Below are 21,378 nucleotides of genomic sequence, written 5' to 3'. Positions count from 1 at the left end.
GCAAACTGGCCGAGATGTTCTGAGCATGCTACATAGTTTCCACACCAAGTTTTGACCTGGAAGTCAAACAGCATGAATGAGTAGAAGAACGCTGAACAGAAAAGAAGACGGAGGTATCAACATGGTCAGTGCTCGAGTAAGAACCACCCAAGTTTTGGACAGACGAGGAGACACAGTTTATGTTGTGTTTGCTTAAGGAGTTAAACATATTGACGAATATGGATGAAAGGAAAATGAGACCTTTTCAAGGAAGATTGTTTGTTGTATGATGTATTGGTCAACATGATGACAGTCCAGTAGTAACTAGCAGAAAAGGGGCATATCGCCTCCTACTGTAGGGAAGTGGGACATACTTCCATCAATGAATTGATTCTCCCTGGTGCCTGTATTTTACTAAGACGCGGACAGTAGTCCAACTAGATGGACTTCTAGGCTTTAACTCTAGCTGAACTTAGCTGTGCATGTAAACATACTGAGTGTATGAAGCTCTGCTGCAGACAGTACTGAGAGGATTGTTAACTAGTCAGAGTGCATTCTGCTGCATGATGCAACCATTTCTCAATCCCCCATTTTTTTTTTCTGCATGACATGTCCTTGAAAACATTTTTCACATCAGTATAGTAACCATGATGTTCCTCACTGATTTGTGGACATGAAGCCTTAAGTTTGGCATTGGGCTGTCACCATCTGGGAAGGTTTGAGACAGAAGACCATATTTGGGTATGAAATACATCTGATTGATAGATCCTCAATAAAAAAACTTTGTACATGAATTTATGCAGCCAAATTTGACTTTTGGCAACTGACTAACCATCCAATCATATTATGAATAAATCTTTTTAATGTCAGGTCTGTGCTGCTATACAGGGGTCTGGATCTTCAGCATGGGAAGTGTTCTGGTTTCTGTTTGTAGTCCAAGCTGTATTGACCAATAACATCGGCAGGCTGTGCAGGAAGAACAGTCAGTGTGGAACATTATCCACGCTTATGCTAACTTGGTACTATCGACAGTTTTAGTTTCAGTTTTTTCTACTTTTCAATACTGCACCTTTCATATATCACATTAGTTCATTAACTCTGCACCTTTTGTTCTAATTTATTTTTTATATTTCTTGTTTTATTCATGTTTCTGTACAATACGTCCAACTGCCATATACTGTATAAGAGCCTCATAACTTCCAAACCCCCCCGGGATGAATAAAGTATTTCTGATTGTTCCGAGCGTGTAAAACACTGAATTTCTGTTCTCCAAACTCTCCCGATCCTGCATTCCTTCCATGGTGCTGGACTGTGAACTCCTTCAGGCTCGACTGGCTCCTCTCTTCTCTTTGTTCGACTTTGTAGCTTTTAATTTTGATTCTGTCACACTTTCTCCCACCCACCCATCAGTCCTCATCGCTCCATCAGCCGCCCTCCGCACGGACACATGCGGCTCTGGATCATCCAGCCGTGACATTGACCTCTCATCTTCATACTGACCCCCTGTTTCCCATGACCTCAGACCTTTGGGGGTCAATCCTGCAGCCGTCTGGACGTCCACCACCTCCTCCACCTGGCCCCTAGCGCCACCCTTCAGATGGTCCAGATGGATTACACTCCGCTCAAAGTGATTACATTGTTGACTCAGCGGAGAGGAATCACAGAGCTTGTCAGCTGATTTATTTTATTTTGAAACTCCAGCAAACCGGACATTTATATTCTTCCTTATTGTGATGTATTTCTGGAATATCTTCAAATACTTTGTAGCTCTTAAAATATGTTTAAATGTTATCTAAGTCATAAACAATCAAATACAATACAAAAATATTCAAATTGAGTCCAACATTTGAGAAAAAAAGGATCAGGTTTTTTCTAAATATAAACCAAAAACATATTAATCAAAGACTAATTCAAATTTAGACGTTTTTGAGATGTTCTCATCATTATGAGCGGAGTGCCACATCTTTGTGATGGACTTAACTGCAATAGAAAAACAGAACCAACAACAATACTTTTGCTTATTGTGACGTCATTTTTGGGGAAACCTTCATATACGTCATAACTGAAGAGTCTGTGCCACATGCAGCTAAAAGGTTAACAAAGTCAAGAAACCATAATTCAGTTCAAGAATGGAAGTTGTGGAATAAATACAAATAAATTCTAAATTCTTACTTGTTTTGATCAGATTTTGCAAGAATAAATGAGAAAACATGGATCCCAAGATATGCAGAGAGGTAACATCAAAATAAACAATAATGTGCACTCAAATCAGAGCAAATCTTAAAAAACTAAAATGTGTTCAGAGTGTAAATAACTCCTGAAGTGTGGAAACATGAGCCAAATATTTCTCCACACTCTGAACATGTTCTAGGTTTTTGAGATTCGCTCATCTCTCTCATTTAAAAAATAAATAAAATAGTTTTGATTTATCTGGAACAATACAAAAACTTTTTACATGACTTTATTCTACCAAATGTGACTTGTGGCAACTGACTAACCATCCAATCATATAATGAGTAAATCTTTTTAATGTCAGGTCTGTGCTGCTATACTGGGGTCTGGATCTTCAGCATAGGAAATGTTCTGGTTTCTGTTTGTAGTCCAAGCTGTATTGACCAATAACATCGGCAGGCTGTGCAGGAAGAACAGTCAGTGTGAACAGTCAGTGTGAACAGGTGGAACGTTATCTAATGACATAATATTACTATAGGCAGTTTTCTGATCAGAGTTCAGACACCTACATTACAGTACATTAACGTTCATTTCTTCTCCTCTTGTTAATTACGGTGAATAACAAGAAAACGCTCATCTTTGTCAGCAGAGTTCAAAGGCTTTTTCACAGTTTTATGTGCGATCTATAGTTTCTACATCAATATTTTTGCAAATTTTTGATTTTTTCAAATGCATCACATCGCTACAAAGTCCCTCTGGCCCTGAAAACATCTACAAAAAATGATAATAATGCAATAACCACCCTGAACAAAATCAAAAAGACACTTTTTAGCAGCCGTTGTTTTTAACAGTCCTCTTTTAATGCCTGTACTTTGTGTTGGGTTTTTTAATGTAATGTTTGAGTTTTGTCAAAGGACAATTTATGTCTGTCTGTCTGTCTATCTAAAATCTGTAAATCCTACAGACAATGTGAATATTGTAAGTTAAGTTCCAGCTATTAAGGTTTAGTTTGAGATCATGTTAACAGGATTATGCAAAAATAAGATCTCCTGCAGCCAGCCTGCATCTCCATCACTTCTTTCACCTCACATGTAACATGACGTTATGATGTCATCATCTAGTTACAACCAAATCACACACCAGCCTGAGGTGTTAGCCTCTTGTTGCCAAAATAAAAAAACAATAATGTATATATTAAATCAATTTACACAAGATCATGCACAGAACTATTTTCTGTTGTGATTTTGTTGCCAGTCATGAGCTGCTATGGGACAATGTCATCAACAAACAAACAGTTTAAGTGTTAGCTTTAGATCTATTTTAAGTATGAAGAAATCTGTATTTCAAAGGGTCTCTGCAGGCTTCCTATCACTCCCAATATTGATTTTTTTTTAGATTGCATTGCTCCATATCACTTAAGATTCTTTGCCTGAGTAGCACTTTACAGATGGCTGAGGAACTTTCCCTCCCTCTCTCCCTCTCTCTGTCTCTCCGTCTGTCTGTGTGAACTCGCTGCTCTCGTTCCTCCGCCTGCTTGTTACACAAAACGTCCCGATAGTTTGCCTGGGAGAATCTGGGTCAGTGTGCGGAGCCGGAGATAGCACAGGCACGAGGCCGACTCGCTGAAGCGATACGTCACACATCGAGGAGAGAAAACAAAAAAACTCCTCTGCTGCTGCAGCAAAAACAGATTCTTCCTCACAAAGCACACCTGACAGACGTGTTCACACTCTACTTATACCACTAAGTGTTACACTGGGATCACTATTTCAATGCTGTGACTATTTAGAGGGGTCATAGCTGTTTGTTTGTCTGCTCATACATTATTGTCATGGAGTTCAATAACAACAAATAATCTCAGAATGAATGTCTTCTTCTTAGGTCGATAATAAACATCAAGACACAATCATTAATGAATGTGAGAATGTACCGTTTATCCACAATCAAAGTACCTGCATATACAACATTTAATGAGATCATTTATATTTTTTTCTTTTGTAAACCAAAAACTAATCAATAAATCGTAGTCTAACCATGACTCTGTACGGTGGCCCTGAGCGTACATTCATCGATTCATTTCATTTAACTCTGCTTTCACCTGATGATGAGTTCATTTCAGTTGTTTCGTCAACATCTAGACCTTTTTATCTCTTTATCTCAGGATTACGATGCTGCTTTCCTGTGACAATGGGTTCTTTTCAGCCGTTCTCTGGAGATCCCGAGAGATGAATTCGTTATCACGGGAAAAGCAGCGCTGTTATCCCCGAGGTAACGGGATAAAGAAGATCTCGAGAGAAAACAACCAAAATGTGCTCGAAATAAAGTAAAATAAATGAATGGATGTATGTCAGCTTAGGGCTTCTGTATCTTAGGAAAAGTTATAAAAAGATTTCACAAATGTAAATTACGCTATAGTTCAAAATTTGATCTAAAATTCACATTTCTCAACAGTAAAATAAAAACATAAATTTGCCCAAAATGTTTGCAAATAAACTAAAAGACAATAAAAAAAGCAGTAAATCTTCAGTAAGCGTGCACTAAATTGAAAGTTGAAATTTAATTCTTAAATGAGAAATCATGTGAAAATATTTCCCAATAAGTCGGCTGAATTCAAAAAGCTATTGGTTCATTAAGGGGAAATTGTCTCCTTAGTTTTATAAAGAAGGGAAGACAAATATTTGTTTTACATGCAAGTGCATTTTCAAGATGGGAAAAAAAGGAGAACAAACAACATATTCACTGTCCATTTAAAATATATATATATATTTAAAAAACAAATAAGGGGAAAAAGAAATGTACACACATGAAGGAAGACTCAGGAGCCACGGTGCAGTTATTATGTTACAAAAAGGAAGGAAAGAGTCAAATGTCTGCTTTGGCTGCTTTGAAAAAACATCACTCCTCACTCTCAGATCATGTTTTCTATCTTTGTGTGTGCAGGAGTGCTGCAGGAGATCGTTCACAGGAGCACATTTCATTTTGAAAATAGACCTTTTTTTCTGTTTGCTGGTTGTTTGAGTCATCATTTATTAGTTTTGGATTAAATATTAGAACACTGACGTCTACACAGCCATCATATGCTCATGAGATTGAATGACATGGTTTTAAAGGGTTATTGCAGTAAAAGTTAGTTTCTGATTGAGACATTTATCATCTTTGTCTCGCCTTTGTATACTTTGTTTATTTTGTCTTGTCTTCGAGCTGGATGGACTTTAGTCTGAGCAGCGTTTTTGATCCCTGCTGGACTGGGAGCTGCAGGGAGAGCGGGGAGAGAGAGAGAGAGAGAGAGAGGAGGAAGGGAGGGAGGGATGTGAGGGAGGAGGAGGAGGAGGGGGGAGAAGGCAAGAACAGGAAGGGAGGAAGTGAGTGTTACAAAGTGTGCCTCTCAGTTGTGGGCATGCCCAGTAGAGCCTCTAAATTTGAACAGGAGGGAGACGAGGTGACTGAGCTCCCTCTCTTTCTCTCTCGCAGTGTTATTTTTCTCCTCCTCTCCCTCAGCGGTGAGTGTGTGGAGAGATCTTTTCTTTTTTTTTGCAGTGGAAGAGCAGCAGGAGGAGGTGTAGACTTCAGCTGGTGCATAATAGAACAAGGGGAAGTAAAGAAAAAGAAGAAGAAGAAGAAGAAGAAGAGGAAAGAAAGACAAGAGAGGAAGACTTCTCCCTCCTCCTCTGAAACATGCCCTCCTCTGCAAACGACTTTTTCCTCAGAAGTAACGGGGGTACCAACTTCAAAAGGCAGTGAAGGAAGGAGCTGGAGAGTGAAATGTGAGAAGAGATAGAAGATGAGAGGCTGACCGCTGCTGTGTTTGCTGTGTGTGCAGGTCAGTGCTGAGGAAACACCAAACCACTGCTCTCCCTTTTTTTCTCTCTTTCACCTGCTTTCTCTGCTCCAAACTCCCGACTTCTCTCCGCATGCAAACACTGCTTTTACATCTGCTTGTAATCTGAATTTAAAAAAAAAAAAGAATGAGTTAGTATTTTTCTGAATTTGTAACGGGACAGCCTGAATGACAGCCTGTCAGCAAGCACCCTGTGTGACCGGTGTCACCCACACAGCTCGCAGTGAAACTCCAGCTGCTGCTCCCCCCTCAGGGCTACATATGGGAACAGTTTAGTTGATCAGCTCAGATGTTCACATGCGTGTTCACACGTGTTCAGGGGAAGAAAAACTTGCCGAATGCAGCGGCCACGTGGTTTTGGGAAAGGTGAAATCACAGAGACGCACCATAGGATGGGTGCTCACGTGTGGGAGGATGATTCCACGGAGGTAGGAAGAGAGGATTAAATGTGGAATTTAGTGAATGGAGTTTTCTACGGATTTGTGACTTTCTGTTTCAAGATTAATTTTTTAAATGTCAATATTTATATTTTTTATTTGATCGGTGAGTCAACGTCTGATCTGATTTGTTGTGCTGATTTTTTTTGGTAATTTTTTTTAATGCATTTCTGCTTTCAGAATGATGCAGTAAGCAATGTTTTATCACTTAATGTATTCCCTTCAACTAATACTTTACCTTCAATCCAATAATATTATTGGATTTAATCAGAGTGGAGTTACATCATCCAATAGAAATAGAAATAATAGAAGTGCCGATCAGTTTGTGACTTTAATGAAACAAAGTTCAGGGAGGAGGACTCGTTATTTCACATGTCAGACCGCTCACCTGTCTGGGGTCGTCCTTTGTCCGAAGCAACCCCGAGGGCCTGTCCCCATTAGCTATCCCAGCATGCTTTGCTGCTGACAGCCGAGTGTCAGCAGAGGCCTCCCAGGAGACCCTTTGTTGACAGGTTTATTATTCCTCATGCTGTTAAAGTGGCGCACAGCGAGGATACTATTGCACAGAAGCACTACTTATATTATTATTATTATGATGTTAATACGCCCACCTTGCATTTTTCTTATTTTTCCATGTAAACATTTCTTTTAGTTACTCAGCTATAGTGTTTACTTTCTATATTCTTAAACATTCTGATTTCTTTCTTTAAGTTTTCCTACACATTTTTCCCTGAGAGTCAAATGTGTCCTTTACATATTTATTGTTTTATCTGGTCACCAATTTATTGACGGGGCATTTCTAAGACAAAAACCTTTAATCTTTGTTTGAGATGCTGGAAACGTTCTATTTAAAAAAAAAAGAAATCAAATTTATAATAATTTGCTTGTAAAATGACAATTCATTGATCTCAATAACTGAGCTTATCCTCCCACATCGGCGTATTTAAAGCACATTATTCTGTGTGCTTTGACTAACAGATATTGTTGTGGTTTGACGTCATTTCTCACATTGTTTTATGTCTTAAAAAAAAAAAAGTGAAGGATATTTTTGTCTTTATAACACATCCCGGCCTCCTCTCCTCTGTGTCTGTTGTCGTCATCTCTAACATACCTCACATCCTCTCTGCTCCATCCTCATGCTTTTTTTTCTGACAGTATTTAATAAGTTTTATACTCAAGCGCGCTTCAAACAGGTTTTTTTTGTTGATATAGATTTTAAGGAAGGATTAGAGTTCATTGTGACTCTCAGTGACCCTCTGCGTCTACATCAAAGATTCTCTGTAAGGCTGAGTTTGTGAGTCAGTTCAGATTTTATTTCTCTTCAGTTTTTAAGTACTTTTTCACAACTTTTGAAGAAAGGATAAAAAAATATATTTTAAAGGACAGATTGTGGCATTGACAGTCTCGTCTTGAAAACACTTCATTGTGAAACATCTAAAAGTCTGCATTGACTGGACACTTGTTTTTGCTCGACCCTTCATAAACACACACACACACTCATTATTTCAGCGTGATCTCGTTGCTTTGTTAAGGATCCTGCTGGGGATTTTTATTTAGCCTAAAATAATGACGTTTCAGTCACACTTTCTCTTTTTGCCAGATCACTTTTTTGTTATTTTCATTCTGTTTCAGACAAAAAAACACACATCACTCCTCCACATTTGCAACAACAACAACGTTTGAGTTTTCTGATGAAGTCTCCTGTGTGGCTGAAAGGAAACATCCTGTCTTCAAACCGGGGGCCTGTAGTTTGACAGACAAGCTAATGTGGTTTAATAAAGGGGAAGTGCATTTTGGGAAATGCTTGATACAACATGTTCAAGGTTTGACTTATAATTCAGACAAAAAGGCAGAATATTTGAACATGTCACTCCTAATTTCCCGGTAATGGTAATTCAATACTTTATTGATTTTTATTGTTTTCATGAAATTCTCTGGAAACCCAAACCAACAGCAGACACAACAGAAACAGATATCCAATTGGTTTAAGTTTTAATCAATGGACTTGTTTGTTCTGAAGACAAAAGAGACTTCTTCTAATACCCTTTCCCACAACCTCAGGAATGATTAACAATGAAGGACTCAACCTGAAAAGTGTCCGTTGTGTCGTTATCGGTAGCTCAGCTTGCAGCCTCTCCGGACGTCCTGAGTGTGGAGACAGGATTTTAATATGAAACCATTTTTTTTTTTTACTGTTAGGTTAAGGTTTGAATTGATTTTAATTTAAAAATTAGAAAATTAAGATTTTAAAATTGTGTAATAGAAAAGAAAAGAGCATGTTGATAAACTAAAGTTTAAATAATGAACGTTTTGGTTTCTTTAAGCTCCTCTATATTATGAGACTGTCAAAGAGAGATACTTTTTATTCTTTGAAGGGAATCACCAAGTCACAGCAGCTACAAGACACAACAGTGAATGTCTATTAGGAACAGAAAAATACACATAAAGATAGTACAGATAAGTTCCTAAAAGACTTCTCATAATGAAACATTTGTTCTTATTTTCTGTTTAGTAGAGATACCAAAATAACTTCAGATTTCTGTTATAGTCCAAATATGAAATATTGTCTTTAAGTTTCTTTAAACTTAGTTAATGTTGGATATTTATGACAAAATTATGCACTTAATTCCACAAACCAATCACAGTCAAGCAGAGGCACACTCTGTCACAGTGTTAAGCAGGGTCCACTCTACAAGATAATCAGGAGGATTTTGGGCCTCACCCCCCCCCCCCAACAAAGATTAAGTTAAAGTCACGATTGTTTGATGGTCTAAAGATGATCTTGACAGATTTTCCTGTTCCATTCTGCTCAGAAGAATGTCAGGGGCGTAAATATTAAACGTGTTCAATATTTTTTCGATCAGATCTTCTGTAGTGTGAGGGGAACCCCGAGGGCAGCCGACTCTGTGGATTGACATATCAAAGAAGCGATAGCAGACTGAGACGCGAGCAGTTGTTGCGGAAACACAACAGCTGCAGGAAATCAATTTTAAGCAGTAGACAAAAAAACATTTGAGAATTTTCAGTAAAAAAGTAGATAACGAAAACGGTTGCAGAATCTCCCAGTTCATCGTCCACCAGTTTGTTTGACTGTTTTACTGATTTGAAGAGATTCAGCAACATCTCCAGTTTTAGGGTGAAGACTGTTGGTGAGGGATTCTCTTAGTGCAATCGTTTCTGGCTTGTCGCTCTGACTTCACTAAACTCTGGATAGAAGAAGAAAGGCCGAGATGAGATTTCTGCAGAATGGACGACAGACAGACACTCTGAAAGTTTCTTGTTTTGTGTTCACTATATTTTAATATACAATGTATCTTTTGTTGATTCATAAATAAACATTTTAGGCGACCCCATTTGAATTCCAAGGTTGGGAGAGCCTGTGTTAGTGTGTGGTTAGCAGTTAAATCCATCATTATTAGTCGTCATGTGTGGGATCTGTTAAGTCTTTAAGTGCAGGCCAAGTACTGCTCACTGTTGATATGGCGTTTGGACCATTAACGGGCAGTTTTCAGAAGCAGGTGTTGAGTTGAGTTGTGCAATAATGAAGCTTTGGATAACAACACAAAGCAGTGATTAAGGGATGCTTTCATAAGTCTGAGAAGAATTGGCATCTCAGCAAAGATTGCATTAGTTTGCTAACTACGATATGATAGCAAAAAAACATTTTCCATAACTCTTTGACATGCTGCAAAAGATATTATTAAATCTTTTATTTAACTTTAATTATTCTTCTGGTTCTCAGACATAATTTAAAACAGACTCCTTTTCTCAGAGTACCTTTATGTGCTGGGCAAGGCAGATGTCAATCGCAGTGAGTTTTTATTATTTCATTAAAATGTGATTAACAACACCTTGATAGTAACGCTGGTATGATGCAAAAAAACAAGCAGTTTTTCAACGTACTTGATTCTTTTGGACAACTCTTCCATCATATTTATATTTTTATTGTGACGGCCAAATCTCCAGAGGCATTATAAGATCACCTGGGCAGTCTACGAGGTTTTCACTTTTTCTTTGTAATTTTTTTTGTATCACAACTCATATGTGGCCTCTTTTACTTTAAAATAAAATAAATGTAAAGATCTCCAACAGTGAATGAACCTGTCCATGTCTGCATGCTGTGGAGTGCAATAAGAAGCCTTTTCTGATGTAGCATTGTTGCTCCATATGGGTCGGCTCAGAAAGCCTTTGGAGCTTCTTTTATCTGAGAGTTCATTTATTTAAGCAGGAGGATAACTCCCTTTTATCTCTCGAGACTGGGTTCCCATGCATTTCGGCCTAGATCCCACCCCTGATGTCCCATCTGAGGCTCCATCGTCCATCACACAGCAGGCGGCCATGTTTTCTGAAAGGGCCGTGAACTTGTTACCTCCCTCTGCCCGACCGGCCTGAATGTCAAACCCATTTTTCTCTCTTTGTGCTCCCCTTTCTCCCCTCTTCCCCTTCCCAGGATTGAAATAATTGGGCTGCATTCAGAGCAACCAGGTTGCCAGTACGGCTTTTGAATAGAGATATCAACTCTGCTGCCACGATTTCCCTCTGACCTCCCTTTCAGAGCTCCTTCCTCTTCCCTTAGCGGCCTCTCTCTCTCTCTCGGGGTCGTGACGGGTCATCATCGTGGCTCTGGCCTCTCAGTACAATGACATGACATCTATGGTACATTATCTACAGTGGGTCAGCTGGCCTGGAGCTCTGTCTATAGGCTATTCTTCCCTGCCCTGTTGTCTCCCTGATCTCTGGATGCAGTCTGCTCGACATGGCACACATTCAAAATGGCAACCTCAAGGGGCTTTTATTCCTCCAGCAGAATTCAATCACTTCTCTCTCTCTCTCTCCTCCTTTCTGCCTCTCTGCTGAGTTATTCAGAGTTTAATGAGGGAGAGGGAGATAAAGGGAAGCTTATGGTTTTGGGGATGATGGAGAGGCTGCCTTTTTGTTTCTGTTGGAGGAGCCACACAGCAAGCGTTCATGTGAAATTAAGTTTTTTTTCTTTTTTTAATCAGAGGGGAAGGTGATTGAAATGTCTGAGAAAGAGCCAGGGAGTCTGGAGAAGAAGGGGTCATTAAAGTGTCAGAAGAGCTGCAGCTCTTCAAATGTTCTTCTGCATTTTGGAGATGGTCCAGGTTCATTTATAGAGAGGTCTTTAAGTCGGTAAAGAACTTTCTCTTGATGTTTCCCCGAAACATGAACGACACAGAGACAGTCTTTTGTTCACCTGCCGTTTACTCATATATCCACTGATGCATGCTGCTCTTATTTTCCAATGCAAAATAATCAATATAAAGATAATCCTGTTTAATTTTCTATTCATGGTAAAGACCAATGCATTATTGTTTCACAACACTGTGTGTAAATTCTATTTAAAAATGTTTTTATGACTTTAATGGATTAAAATCTTTTTATATTGATGGCAGGGAGGGAGAGAGAGCTATCATCGATGGGCGAGCTACATTGACTTTTAATTAGAGAGAGAGAGCTGCTCACTGCTGACTCTTTATGAGCGTGTGTCAACAGAAAAAGTATAGAAGTACTTTAAAGAGAAAAGAGAGACAGTCAGACCAGACAGGGACACTCAGCACTCTTTCTCCTACGTTGTTTTCGAGGACTTGTCAGTCTCAGGAAATGTTTTTAGAGCTAAGCTATGACAAAAGACATGACTCTCTCGATGTGACAGTCCCAGTTGTGTAATAGAAAACTCAAGCGTGTGTTCATTATAACTAATAAACCCTTTGATTTCTTCAAGCTCCTGCATATAATGATACCTCTATAATGATACCTCTATGGACAGATAGATGGATACTTTATTAATACAATCATTAAAAATACACCTTGAGCATCTACAATCAGTCAATGATGCATAAAAACCAACAAAAACTACAAATAAAAATACTCAACTGCATACAAGCACACACCATTATCTGCACATGGTGCTGTATTTAAAAAAAGATTATATTAGAGAGTCTGAATCTGACATCACTCACCTTCTCTCTTAGCTGCATCATCAAATAATTATATATTCTGAAAAATATTGTAGGCCTATATTAATAAAGAAACAATCATTTTCACCATGTCGCCAAGCTCTAATCAAACTTCCATTTACTGATTTATCCCTATAGGAATGTGATCATTGCATCATTGATATGACTGCACAGGATTATCCCCTTACATAAGTGGGAGTGGGCAGCGTGGGGACAGAGTGGGAGGGCATCATGCAGGCGGACCCAGAGGAAGCCGCCGTGCTGACGCTGGGTGATGACGGTGTTGTTGAGGGTTCATCTGCAGGTCAGAGTCCGTGCTATGTTTCATCATCTGTGTGTGTGTGTGTGTGTGTGTGTGTGTGTGTGTGTGTGTGTGTGTGTGTGTGTGTGTGTGTGTGTGTGTGTGTGTGTGTGTGTGTGTGTGTGTGTTTGGTTTAAAGGCTGCACACGTGTCAGCAACAGACGCAACGTTTCTCTGTCTGACATCAGAAATGACACAAAGAGTGGAAGGGTAGAGGAGGGCGGTCGGAGTACACACTCTGACTAACTCTTACACACACACACGCACACGCACACGCACACACAGGGAATAACGCGGTCTATCTCTCTCGGGTTGTTTGTTACGTTCTCTCAGAGTAGTTACTGTGGACGCATAATTCCCTGATAATTAAAATCAAATGTTCACAGTAAACGATAGCGCTTTCTACCAGTGAGGCAGATTTTTCACAGACAGATAATAATAAACAACATTACTACGTCACTCTAAATCTACAAACCTCCGGTGTTAAAAAAATGATGCTAATGTGAAAGTGCAAAATCCTGCAGTGGCTGGCTGTCAAGCATCAAAGGTCTCTGTTTAGGCAGCTCCAAGAACCCTGGAAGTCACATACAAACCAAATTCAAAAAAGCTAGCAGCAGAAAGTAGCATGTTTACAGCCTGGTACAAAAAAAAGATATTGGTCTGATTAGACATTGTCCTCATGGACACACACTGTACTAGGGAGTTCATTTTATTTTATAACACATCCGTTTGGATTTTATGAACATTACGTGTTAACCATAAGGCGCTTAGCTGACATAATTGACAGGTGGGCGTGATGTGACAGTTTGGAAAATGAAAACCCTCCTCAGCTCTAGCGCTCAGCCTGTCCATAGGTTGACTGAAAGTTAGGCTGAGACAGGATTTAACGAAATGGCGGCGGCTGCCGATGAGCCCTCTGTAGTAACAGACGGGTGACGTCACTCTTGCAAAAGGCAATTAGCCATTTTCATATTTTTTACACCTCAGCTCTCTGTAGAAGGAATATAATATACGCACTTCATCCATTACAAAGTCACATCACCAACTACTGGCCTGGCATGTGTATTACAGCATGTCTAGTTTTTTTTTGTGGATCCATGTGAACTGGCTGCAGGTTGATCCAGGTGACATCTGGAGAAAGACTAAAAGTTTTTATGAAAATGTCCGTTTCTTTAAGTGCTGGAAGCTCCAATTTTCAAAGATGATTATTCTCAAACTGACCACGGTGACTCTTCTTTACTCCGAAGCCTCTGAGCAGATTATAATGTCTGAATGTGCTCCTACCTCACAGGCAAGCTGTCGATTGTGTGTGTATGTGTGTGTGCTTAACCAACACCTGCCCTCTCTCTCCACCTTTTCTTTTTTTTCATCCCCTCCGTTCCTTCTCAGCGGGGGTGAGAGTCGCAGGTTGACAGCCACGCAGCGCTGCTCATTACGCCGCGTCTGAGCCAGCAGAGATTTATAGAGATGATAAAAGCAGTCTGGAGGGCAATAATGACCATGGGCCCTGTGCATGAGGAGGAGGAGGAGGAGGAGGAGGAGGAGGAGGAGGAATGGGGCTGTGTCTGACCACTCTGATTTGCTCTGAATTACTTACCTTCACCTCAAAAGAAACAGCAGAGAAAGTTATCTCTGATGTTGAAAGCTGATTATATTCATATATTCTAATCTATATGTTCACATATCTTTTTATATCTATGTTCCAAATCTCCCGCTGTTTCTTAGCATCCTACTCAACCCCAAGGGAGCCCACAGCATGAGACAAACCACCAAACCACTTTCATATTTCAGAAAAATGAGTCCAACCTTTTATTCTTTTTGTCTTCACCAACTCAGAGCTACTCACTATTAAATTATGCATTCATTTCTAATATACGAGAGCCAGTAAAAGCTAGAATATGATTAAATGTATGTTTTTATTTCAAAGGAAATTCATAGATATCCATATGAACATAAATGCTGAACCAAAAGGTTCAAATCTGACCTGAAGTTCACCCAAAAAAAATCCCAAAGTTCAATTTCATCATTATTTCACAAGAGTAAACTCTGCTGGACTAGTTATGATAAAAAGTCTCTTTAAGCCAAAAGTGAGAGCTGAAGTAAAAACATTCAGTGTGTTGCCTCATAAATCTGATACTGCTCACTCTTATGAGGATTCATTTTGGCTGAAAAAAGAGCAGTACAACCTAAAGTCTTATTGCAGAATTTCAGTCGGACATCTTACGTTTGCATTGAAGTATTTATTGCAGCAGCAGAACAGAGTTTGTGTTTGGTGTCTGACCTCCTCGCTCCTCACAGTTTTATTACATGCAGATTTATGAGGAGTGATGAGATGATATCTTAAAATAGAAACAGTTGTCATGTTGTTTTCTAAATCCACCGGACTCCATTGACTAAAAGATTAATTTCTCCTTGTTTAAAAGGGATTTTTCTGCTGCTTGGATCAATTCGAACTTTAGGTGTATAAGTGTTAAATAAAAATGGTGTTGAGTCTGAACTTACTTTATTCAAAACTCCAGGGTTACACAATAACTAAAGCTGTCAAACTAAGTGAGGCAGCGTTACATTAGAAATTTCATTCTTTTCGCAGGTAAAATTACTCCTTTTAATTCAGTGGGGTTCTGTGTCGAGAATCTAATAACAGCTCTTTCTGATTTTCAAAAAGTATGTGAGCTTAAAAAAAAGGGTCTTCTATCTTGAGATTTTTAATGTACACTTCAACCACGATTTTCCAAAGATAACATTGCCGCCATTACTACTCTTTTCCTGGCAACCACCTGAAGTAATCAACTGGAGAAAATTCAAACCTGCTTCCCCTATTTGTCATTTAGTTCAGAAATATCTGGAAAAAAAAGCCCAGGTTCAAAAACTCCTGAATTTCCCTTTAAATTAAGCACCACCCTAACGACAATTATCATGCTTTCTAATTATTAACTCAAAGATTTGAAATATCCGTGCATAAGACTTTATCTTTGCAGTTTGATGGTACAGACAAAAGAGAAAAGTGATTTGAGGCAGAATCATAAAGTGTGTTCACAGTGTGGGTGCTGCTGTTCCTCTTTGTCTTTTATTTTACATCTCAGTCAGAGATCCAGTTTCCCTCTCTAACTGCCATACTTCCCAAGCTGCTTCACAAGACAGGCCAGAGAGCTAAAATGTTTCCAAAATGTACCTAAGAGGTTATTGTTTCTGCCAGTGCAATGAAAAACTTGAAACTTGAAAAAAGTTGTTTTCACACATGCACTTTCTCCAGTTTTAATTCACCCTTTCCTCACAACGTTCACGAGGGGTTGATCTCAGGTGACAGGGCATGACTTAAAGAGCCTGCAGGCGTAATGTTAACAAGATATCCAAGATGGCAGACAAAGCAAAGTCTGACGTTATGTGTTTTTTCCCCCTTTACATGAATACTACGTTTTATTGTACTTATTCACTTTCAAATGAACATACTGGTTAGTAGAAGGAGTATGAAGACACTTTATTACTTGCATGACAGTTACTTCAATGCTGCGGGATACGTCATCACCCCCTCCTGCTCGCTCACAATGAGTCTTGAATATTTCACAACCCAACTTCACGTGGGATATTTAGTAGGGGGCTGGCCGGGAAAATTTAGAGTGAAGTTGCAGTGAAAAATGTAGCTGTTCCTCGTTCACACATGCAGCTCCTCCCGAAAATTTGATTAAGTTTTCAGTATTTTCATGCATGTTCGAATGCTCAGCTCATGGGTAAATTTGACTTCCTAATAACCTTCAAGGTTTGGTTTCAAAGCTTTTAAAAATAATAAACAGCTTTAGTTTCCTGGTGAGCCTCTGTGTGAAGTCTGGACATGAATGTAAACAGACAAACTCTCAGTGAGTGGATGAAGGTAAACCCGCTGCTCTTAATAAGAAGCCGTTTTGCTTGGACTGGCTCGGTCTGGTGTCTGCCTCTCTGATCCCAGTTCCATTTCTGCTCCATTCATATGGTAATTGGGGTCAGGGGATGAGGGGGTTCTCACGTTCAATGTGAAACTTGGCCTTTTATGTATCCTCGGCTCAAGCTGCTGCAGCAGAGGCCAGAGGTGAAATTGAATTCAGATGAAATTCCCCAGTGAGTCTGGCCTTGGGCTGGACCTTGCCAGACTGGACTGGTCTGATGCACAGTGGAAGACGCCGCTCTCTGTTTGTCCTGACTTTTGGAGGATGTTGGCTTGTCAAATTTGAGACATATCCAGGGCTGCAGGGAACTCTTCTGTATGAATGTTGTCTTAGGCTGGATTAGCATGTTCAAGAACGCCACAAAAGCTGAAAAAAATTTGCTCATCTGAAAATGTCCAGATATTTTTTACATAGTCTGTGTATGAACAATAGACATGTTGCCCTGTTGATGTTACTTGAAGTGAAGGGAACACCAAATGATATGACACCTACAGTATATTCTGCTCCATTTTATGGCACTGCATCCAATAGTCTCAAGACATTTCACCAAAACTCAAAAACATAGACCTCATAGTGGTGTTCTTTAAAGGTCCCATATTATGCTTTTTCTGGTTTTATATGCTCTTTAGTGTGTTTTCCAAGTGTCCTGTGCATGTTTAGGCACATCTATGTGCAAAAATTCAAAGTCAGCGGAAACGCGGCTTCTCCTACGTCCTCCTGTTAGCTGTAGCATTAGCTGCATGTAACACTCGGTTATTTGTCAGTGTGACGTCATTGTCAGTGTGAGATCACTGATCTAAGCCCATTGGCTCGTTGTGGCAAGCCCTGCAGCTCATGTTGCACGGCCGTTAACTTCTGTAGCACGCCCACGATATGCCGTAGCCTGCGGTAGCACAGTAGTGATAAGGTGCTAATGTTTTTGCTCCCCGGCCCTCGGAGCCAGAGTGGCTGAGCGACTGACCAATTACAGCAGAGCCGATAGGCCAACTAATCAGATCAGACTTGGCACACTTGGTACTCTGAACGTGGGCACTTCAGAGCCTTAGAGAGAGTCAGAAGCGAGCCGTTGCATGGAGCGGCGGTTCATGAAAACAGACACTTTATTTTAACTTTAGCTATTGTGAACATACTTTAGTACGTACATAGATTAAATATACAAACCCCAAAAAGGGCATAATATGAGCTCCTTAAAAAAAGTGAAGGCTACACCAAATCCTTTCAACATTTGGAATCCGCTAATATATGTTTGAACTCCTTTTTCTCGGGACTCCAGCTTTTTGGCGGTGCTGCAGAAATGATTAAACTCGCAAGTATCACAATGCAAAAACTGCCTTCACTTCGGCTGTGAACGAAGCTCAAGATTTTACAAGACTTCACTGAGAAACATTTATACAGGAACATACCAAGAATTTCTTCTTCCTGGAGTGCTTTCAAGTAATTAAGTAATTAAATTTTTCTATTTCATCACTTGATTATGACAGCCCCAGTGTGTAGATTACCTGCAATATTGGTGTGTGTGCCTGTAGAAATTATATACTTAAATAACATGTTTCAAATATATAAAAACGTACTTATCAAGACCCTGAGAGCTTTGTGAACATTTTTGTTCCCTCCCTTTTCATGCTTGAAAAGGACATATTACATGCATTATCTCAAGCCAAGCAATAATACAGCCATAACCAGAAACTGAAGGCTGCAGGTAAATAACTCAGATCTTTTAAAATATAAAGTATATAACCAGGTTCCATTCTGTTTGAATGGATTTAGGTAATTAAAGATTCTCCCTGAAACATAGATTTGTGTCCTTGTGTCTCTTTATAAGCACAAGTCAGAGCTGCATTTGTCATTTATAATAAAATTATGATCACAACAAAAACAATTAGAAGAGGTAAAGGAATGCAGTGGGACAGGTATTAGAAATGAAATGTTCACTGCATTTTTATGAACTGACTGAGGAACAACTTTCAGAGGCAGTTATTCCACGTAACTGTGCCACATTTTCCTGTTCAGCGTCCTGTTTCAGGAAAGACAAAGACACGAGAGGTGCTATTTTTCAAAACCGCTTTCAACATCCACCCACGGCGGTAATTCTGGGAAATAGGAGACGTGCGTTTCCAGCCAAACTCATGATGTCGAAGGCCTCAGAGAGCGAGCGACAGCATGCCTTTGAGACTGATAAAAAAAGACACGAGACCAGAATGAATGGGCCACTTGCATCATAATTCAATCATATTTGTTTATTTCACAGTAAAGGGAGTTACAGTCTGGGTAGAATCCATCAAGACTCTCAAAGCATTCCTCGGAGACACATGCAGGTTATATATTAGGTGTTGGGGAGGGGGAGGGGGGCATCGGGTTCAAACTAAAATCCTGTTTACAGTAGGAGTCTGTGTTTTCTATAGGAGGAGCCCAAGCTACCTGCCAGTCTAATGTATTTATCCTCATGCAGCACAGGGGGAGTATGGAAGCAATTACAGGGCGGTCACATTTGCCTCCTGCTGGAAAGGAAAGTAAACCTGCTGTGTTGTTTAATATGATGAAACCAGTCTGAATCCTAAAGCTGCATGGTGGGTGGAGGGCAGAGGAAGCCGTGCTGCAGAGGTCTGATGTGCCACCTGAACTTAGCTTGATGTATTCCACTCTTTGAAATCAGCTGTTTTGAGATATATTACAACAATAAAGAGTGGAGAAACATTTTTTATACATAACACCACAGACAACAAAAAGGAATGAGTTAGCTAGTGTTGCTGAATGTTAAACAACGAGGCTCGTGAGCTAGTGTGGTAAATTAACAAATCTTACTGGAATTTCTTTAAGGGTGAGCTGCATGTGTTTACCTAAACACCAGGGCCCGTATTCACAAAGCCTCCTCCTTAGTTGCTCCTAGTGACAAAATTATAAGAACATTCTTAGAATTGTGACATTTTCTAAGGATTTCCCCTCAAAGTTGAGACTAAATAGTTGTAAAGATTAAAGTTTTTCACATAGTTTCTTAGACTTTAAGAGAGCTCCTAAGGTGTCAAACTGTTAGGAGGAGTGAGGAGGACTTCTAACAGGAAGAAGAGTTTCTTAACCCGAGGAGAAAATGGAGAAATGTTCTGCAAACACGACATGAAGAATATTTTTGACTCATAGTTGGGCCGAACAGACAAAAATGATTTGTGCACACATTTCAAGCCAAGAAGGACTTTTTTCAGTACAAAGTGAGACACGCATGTTGAGTTCCTCTAGATGCGGTTACCTCCACAGGTGAATCCAATCACTAATTAAGACCCTTTATCTGCTGCTATAACGATCAGCATGTGAAGAAGCTGCTGCACAGGTGAGCATGTGATTTCAAACATTTTGTAGGCTATATACTTTTAAAGTATGTCTTATAAATTATCACACAGATGATAATTTAATAGTGTTCATAATTACACAATGTCTGACTAGATTCTATGTTTGGCTGTTTATCTCCATTTTTTTGGATTAACCAATCACAGCTTCTGAAAAAATGTTGTGGGGTCAACCACGCCTCCTCACTAAGATAAAAGTTTCTGTCTCTTCCTTGCTCAGGGTTGCTCTGAGAATGTTCCTAAATCACTTCGAGGATTAAGACTCCTTCTTAGGCACTTTTAAGCTAAGTTAGGAGCTGTCTGAGAGGATTCTCTGCGTGAAGACGGACTGGCTGTTGTGAGAATGCAGCAGAAAGGTTAGATGGATAGGCTCACAATCGTTCATGATATATAGAATGAATAGAACATAACAGAATATAAATAGATATTGCAGAAATATAAAATAAAGTATGTAATGTTAAATATTACAGAAATATAAATATAAATAAATATTGCACATGCCAGAAGTGTGTGTGTGCGCGTGCGTGTGGGACAGTCAACGCATGTAAAGGTTCAGTGTGGTTATGGCTCTGGGGAAGAAGCTGTCCTTGAGTCTGTTTGTCTGTGCTCTGACAGACCTGTAGCGTCTGCCAGAGGGCAACATGTCGAACGGATGAAAGCCGGGGTGTGAGCTGTCCTTTACAATGTTTCTTGCTCTGTTCAGGCAGCGGGAGTTATAAATGTCCTTAAGTGAGGGGAGTGTGCAGCCGATGATCTTTTGTGCTGTGTTTATTACTCTCTGAAGCCCCTTTCTGTTTGCTTCAGTGCAGCTGGCGTACCACACTGATGCAGTACAGCAGCAGGCTCTCGATGGAAGAGCGGTAGAAGTTCACCAGCAGCTTCTCATTCAGGTTGTTCTTCCTGAGCACTCTCAGGAAGTGCAGGCACTGCTGTGCCTTCTTGGTGATCTCAGAGATGTTGGGAGTCCAGGAGAGGTCAGCAGAGATGAGGGTGCCCAGGAACTTGAATGTTTGGACCCTCTCTACACAGACACCGTTGATGTGGAGGGGAGCTGGGTCTGCGCGGTGCTTCCTGAAGTCGAAGATGATTTCCTTTGTTTTCGTGGTGTTCAGTGCCAGGTTGTTCACTGAACACCACGTTGTCAACTTCAGGATCTCATCCCTGTATGCAGACTTGTCTCCCCCTGAGGTTAGTCCAACCACAGTGGTATCGTCTGCGAACTTGACGATGGTGTTACCGGGGTGGGTTGGGCTACAGTCGTATGTGTAGAGGGAGTACAGTAGTGGGCTCAGCACACACCCCTGTGGAGAGTCGGTGCTGAGTGTGCGGGTGGAGGATACGTGGGGGCAAAGTTTAACAGTCTGGGGACGGTTTGTGAGGAAGTCTTTTCACCAAGTCCTACAGTTTTTTAACCA

General features: G+C 40.0%; 1 long non-coding RNA gene across 1 annotated transcript in view; it reads left to right on the top strand.

Moving 5' to 3' along the window:
* The first annotated feature begins 5,548 nt into the window (after positions 1–5,548).
* Positions 5,549–21,378, top strand: part of LOC109992332 (uncharacterized) — a 113,186-nt gene continuing 97,356 nt past the window's right edge. Inside the window, exon 1 of the long non-coding RNA XR_010667105.1 lies at positions 5,549–5,971. This is a non-coding gene — a long non-coding RNA (uncharacterized lncRNA). The remainder of the gene's footprint in view (positions 5,972–21,378) is intronic.

The sequence above is a fragment of the Labrus bergylta genome, chromosome 11 (assembly GCF_963930695.1).
Source record: "Labrus bergylta chromosome 11, fLabBer1.1, whole genome shotgun sequence".
In the NCBI taxonomy this organism is placed as follows: domain Eukaryota; kingdom Metazoa; phylum Chordata; class Actinopteri; order Labriformes; family Labridae; genus Labrus; species Labrus bergylta.
The sequence above is the reverse complement of the archived record's forward strand: the minus strand, read 5'-3'. Positions and strand labels throughout refer to the sequence as shown.